The sequence below is a fragment of the Pseudophryne corroboree genome (genome assembly GCF_028390025.1).
Source record: "Pseudophryne corroboree isolate aPseCor3 chromosome 4 unlocalized genomic scaffold, aPseCor3.hap2 SUPER_4_unloc_1, whole genome shotgun sequence".
NCBI classification, from domain to species: Eukaryota; Metazoa; Chordata; class Amphibia; order Anura; family Myobatrachidae; genus Pseudophryne; species Pseudophryne corroboree.
This window is the reverse complement of record NW_026967596.1, coordinates 292501-297500: the sequence shown is the minus strand read 5'-3', so window position 1 is coordinate 297500 and position 5000 is coordinate 292501. Positions and strand designations below refer to the sequence as shown.

General features: G+C 35.4%; 7 non-coding genes across 7 annotated transcripts; all 7 read left to right on the top strand.

Moving 5' to 3' along the window:
* Window positions 1-601: 601 nt before the first annotated feature.
* On the top strand, window positions 602-691 carry TRNAY-GUA (transfer RNA tyrosine (anticodon GUA)). Its single transcript is given in 2 exon segments — window positions 602-638; window positions 656-691. It is a non-coding gene; the product is annotated as a tRNA-Tyr (tRNA).
* A 239-nt stretch (window positions 692-930) lies between these two features.
* Window positions 931-1012, top strand: TRNAS-AGA (transfer RNA serine (anticodon AGA)). Its single transcript has one exon. It is a non-coding gene; the product is annotated as a tRNA-Ser (tRNA).
* Window positions 1013-2243: 1231 nt separating this feature from the next.
* Window positions 2244-2325, top strand: TRNAS-AGA (transfer RNA serine (anticodon AGA)). The gene has a single exon. It is a non-coding gene; the product is annotated as a tRNA-Ser (tRNA).
* A 944-nt stretch (window positions 2326-3269) lies between these two features.
* TRNAY-GUA (transfer RNA tyrosine (anticodon GUA)) lies at window positions 3270-3359 on the top strand. The gene is given in 2 exon segments: window positions 3270-3306; window positions 3324-3359. It is a non-coding gene; the product is annotated as a tRNA-Tyr (tRNA).
* Window positions 3360-3598: 239 nt separating this feature from the next.
* TRNAS-AGA (transfer RNA serine (anticodon AGA)) lies at window positions 3599-3680 on the top strand. Its single transcript has one exon. It is a non-coding gene; the product is annotated as a tRNA-Ser (tRNA).
* Window positions 3681-4582: 902 nt separating this feature from the next.
* TRNAY-GUA (transfer RNA tyrosine (anticodon GUA)) lies at window positions 4583-4672 on the top strand. The gene is given in 2 exon segments: window positions 4583-4619; window positions 4637-4672. It is a non-coding gene; the product is annotated as a tRNA-Tyr (tRNA).
* A 239-nt stretch (window positions 4673-4911) lies between these two features.
* On the top strand, window positions 4912-4993 carry TRNAS-AGA (transfer RNA serine (anticodon AGA)). The gene has a single exon. It is a non-coding gene; the product is annotated as a tRNA-Ser (tRNA).
* Window positions 4994-5000: the final 7 nt, after the last annotated feature.

The following is a 5000-nucleotide window of genomic DNA, read 5'->3' as shown; positions in this document are numbered from 1 at the left end:
AGATGACTTTCAGTGCTAATTATTATATCATTAACCTCTCCTTTATTAAAAATTGTGCTTTATGCAAAAAAAGAAAAAGCACAATTATTAAAAATTGTGCTTTAATGCAAAAAAATAAAAATAATTGTCTGTGCATACTCTCATGTAGCACAATTATCTTCACTAGCTCAAAAGGGCCGCTCATTGTCCAACATGAATTGTCAAATCAGAACAAACAATGGAATATCCCCATCATTCCTGGAACACTTGATTAGTTTACAAAACAAGCAAAATTTAAAAGAGTGTAGAAGATTTGATAGGCTCAAGCATCTCTAATCTTGATGTAAGTTTGGCTACACTAAAAAATCTATTGAAAGTGCTTTCCAAACTAGCTCTGTAGCCAGTTGATAGTAATTTCACAAATATAAGTCAAACTATTAGTGATATTTTCCAAATGATTAAACATGACAATTTGTGTGATAAAGCAACACAGGAATAAGTAGTTGAATCTCTTTTGTGTTGTCAAATCATTTTTCATTTTGCTTGGAAAGTTGATAATGTTTAAAATTAACACTCAATCATTTTAATAGCACGTAATATCACAGCTGTATGATCATGGAATCCTTCGATAGCTCAGCTGGTAGAGCGGAGGACTGTAGAGGAGATTGGTACAGAAATCCTTAGGTCGTTGGTTCAATTCCGGCTCAAAGGATGACGCTTTTGATAAACTTAGATGTCAGTACTGACATTTTACAAACCCAAAACTATACCAAGTATAAAGCATTCTCCAAGTTATATTTTAAAAATCATTAACGCAGGTCACTGTGGTCAGGATTAACTTCCCATGGAAATCATCTCTGATACAATATTACTTCAGTCTTCCTCACAGCCTGAAATGAAGTAGCTCAACCCATAGAGAAACTTTTGTGAAAACATCACATTGCATGAGAGGTAGTCGTGGCCGAGTGGTTAAGGCGATGTACTAGAAATCCATTGGGGTCTCCCCGCGCAGGTTCAAATCCTGCAGACTACGACCACATGGTTGTTTTATTTTTCAGAAAATTTACTAAAAGCTTGAAACCAGTGTTGCTCAGGGTGAGTCAGGAACTGGCACATCAAAATCTTTAGAATGCCTGCCTGTTCTCTCTTTCTCTATCCGTCATTCTCCTCCTCTACTTGAGACTGAGCCCAGGAATCTCAGCAGCCATACTAAGTAGCATTTATTAATTACAAATGCATTTTGAATGTCAAATTTGTAAGAAAGTTTTGTACATTTAGCAAAATATCAAATTCATTTGAAAGAAAATGATGTCCACTCAAAGTAAAAAGAGCTTTGGTTACTTTCAATGCACAACATTTTACTTTCAAATCGTGTCAGATGACTTTCAGTGCTAATTATTATATCATTAACCTCTCCTTTATTAAAAATTGTGCTTTAATGCAAAAAAAGAAAAATAATTGTCTGTGCATACTCTCATGTAGCACAATTATCTTCACTAGCTCAAAAGGGCCGCTCATTGTCCAACATGAATTGTCAAATCAGAACAAACAATGGAATATCCCCATCATTCCTGGAACACTTGATTAGTTTACAAAACAAGCAAAATTTAAAAGAGTGTAGAAGATTTGATAGGCTCAAGCATCTCTAATCTTGATGTAAGTTTGGCTACACTAAAAAATCTATTGAAAGTGCTTTCCAAATTAGCTCTGTAGCCAGTTGATAGTAATTTCACAAATATAAGTCAAACTATTAGTGATATTTTCCAAATGATTAAACATGACAATTTGTGTGATAAAGCAACACAGGAATAAGTAGTTGAATCTCTTTTGTGTAGTCAAATCATTTTTCATTTTGCTTGGAAAGTTGATAATGTTTAAAATTAACACTCAATCATTTTAATAGCACGTAATATCACAGCTGTGTGATCCTGGAATCCTTCGATTGCTCAGCTGGTAGAGCGGAGGACTGTAGAGGAGATTGGTACAGAAATCCTTAAGTCGCTGGTTCAATTCCGGCTCAAAGGATGACGCTTTTGATAAACTTAGATGTCAGTACTGACATTTTACAAACCCAAAACTATACCAAGTATAAAGCATTCTCCAAGTTATATTTTAAAAATCATTAACGTAGGTCACTGTGGTCAGGATTAACTTTCCATGGAAATCATCTCTGATACAATATTACTTCAGTCTTCCTCACAGCCTGAAATGAAGTAGCTCAACCCATAGAGAAACTTTTGTGAAAACATCATATTGAGTGAGAGGTAGTCGTGGCCGAGTGGTTAAGGCGATGGATTAGAAATCCATTGGGGTCTCACCGCGCAGGTTCAAATCCTGCCGACTACGACCGCATGGTTGTTTTATTTTTCAGAAAATTTACTAAAAGCTTGAAACCAGTGTTGCTCAGGGTGAGTCAGGAACTGGCACATCAAAATCTTTAGGATGCCTGCCTGTTCTCTCTTTGTCTATCCGTCATTCTCCTCCTCTACTTGAGACTGAGCCCAGGAATCTCAGCAGCCATACTAAGTAGCATTTATTAATTACAAATGCATTTTGAATGTCAAATTTGTAAGAAAGTTTTGTACATTTAGCAAAATATCAAATTCATTTGAAAGAAAATGATGTCCACTCAAAGTAAAAAGAACTTTGGTTACTTTCAATGCACAACATTTTACTTTCAAATCGTGTCAGATGACTTTCAGTGCTAATTATTATATCATTAACCTCTCCTTTATTAAAAATTGTGCTTTATGCAAAAAAAGAAAAAGCACAATTATTAAAAATTGTGCTTTAATGCAAAAAAATAAAAATAATTGTCTGTGCATACTCTCATGTAGCACAATTATCTTCACTAGCTCAAAAGGGCCGCTCATTGTCCAACATGAATTGTCAAATCAGAACAAACAATGGAATATCCCCATCATTCCTGGAACACTTGATTAGTTTACAAAACAAGCAAAATTTAAAAGAGTGTAGAAGATTTGATAGGCTCAAGCATCTCTAATCTTGATGTAAGTTTGGCTACACTAAAAAATCTATTGAAAGTGCTTTCCAAACTAGCTCTGTAGCCAGTTGATAGTAATTTCACAAATATAAGTCAAACTATTAGTGATATTTTCCAAATGATTAAACATGACAATTTGTGTGATAAAGCAACACAGGAATAAGTAGTTGAATCTCTTTTGTGTTGTCAAATCATTTTTCATTTTGCTTGGAAAGTTGATAATGTTTAAAATTAACACTCAATCATTTTAATAGCACGTAATATCACAGCTGTATGATCATGAAATCCTTCGATTGCTCAGCTGGTAGAGCGGAGGACTGTAGAGGAGATTGGTACAGAAATCCTTAGGTCGCTGGTTCAATTCCGGCTCAAAGGATGACGCTTTTGATAAACTTAGATGTCAGTACTGACATTTTACAAACCCAAAACTATACCAAGTATAAAGCATTCTCCAAGTTATATTTTAAAAATCATTAACGCAGGTCACTGTGGTCAGGATTAACTTCCCATGGAAATCATCTCTGATACAATATTACTTCAGTCTTCCTCACAGCCTGAAATGAAGTAGCTCAACCCATAGAGAAACTTTTGTGAAAACATCACATTGCATGAGAGGTAGTCGTGGCCGAGTGGTTAAGGCGATGTACTAGAAATCCATTGGGGTCTCCCCGCGCAGGTTCAAATCCTGCAGACTACGACCACATGGTTGTTTTATTTTTCAGAAAATTTACTAAAAGCTTGAAACCAGTGTTGCTCAGGGTGAGTCAGGAACTGGCACATCAAAATCTTTAGAATGCCTGCCTGTTCTCTCTTTCTCTATCCGTCATTCTCCTCCTCTACTTGAGACTGAGCCCAGGAATCTCAGCAGCCATACTAAGTAGCATTTATTAATTACAAATGCATTTTGAATGTCAAATTTGTAAGAAAGTTTTGTACATTTAGCAAAATATCAAATTCATTTGAAAGAAAATGATGTCCACTCAAAGTAAAAAGAGCTTTGGTTACTTTCAATGCACAACATTTTACTTTCAAATCGTGTCAGATGACTTTCAGTGCTAATTATTATATCATTAACCTCTCCTTTATTAAAAATTGTGCTTTAATGCAAAAAAAGAAAAATAATTGTCTGTGCATACTCTCATGTAGCACAATTATCTTCACTAGCTCAAAAGGGCCGCTCATTGTCCAACATGAATTGTCAAATCAGAACAAACAATGGAATATCCCCATCATTCCTGGAACACTTGATTAGTTTACAAAACAAGCAAAATTTAAAAGAGTGTAGAAGATTTGATAGGCTCAAGCATATCTAATCTTGATGTAAGTTTGGCTACACTAAAAAATCTATTGAAAGTGCTTTCCAAACTAGCTCTGTAGCCAGTTGATAGTAATTTCACAAATATAAGTCAAACTATTAGTGATATTTTCCAAATGATTAAACATGACAATTTGTGTGATAAAGCAACACAGGAATAAGTAGTTGAATCTCTTTTGTGTAGTCAAATCATTTTTCATTTTGCTTGGAAAGTTGATAATGTTTAAAATTAACACTCAATCATTTTAATAGCACGTAATATCACAGCTGTATGATCATGGAATCCTTTGATAGCTCAGCTGGTAGAGCGGAGGACTGTAGAGGAGATTGGTACAGAAATCCTTAGGTCGCTGGTTCAATTCCGGCTCAAAGGATGACGCTTTTGATAAACTTAGATGTCAGTACTGACATTTTACAAACCCAAAACTATACCAAGTATAAAGCATTCTCCAAGTTATATTTTAAAAATCATTAACGCAGGTCACTGTGGTCAGGATTAACTTTCCATGGAAATCATCTCTGATACAATATTACTTCAGTCTTCCTCACAGCCTGAAATGAAGTAGCTCAACCCATAGAGAAACTTTTGTGAAAACATCATATTGAGTGAGAGGTAGTCGTGGCCGAGTGGTTAAGGCGATGGATTAGAAATCCATTGGGGTCTCCCCGCGCAGGTTCAAATCCTGCCGACTATGACCGCAT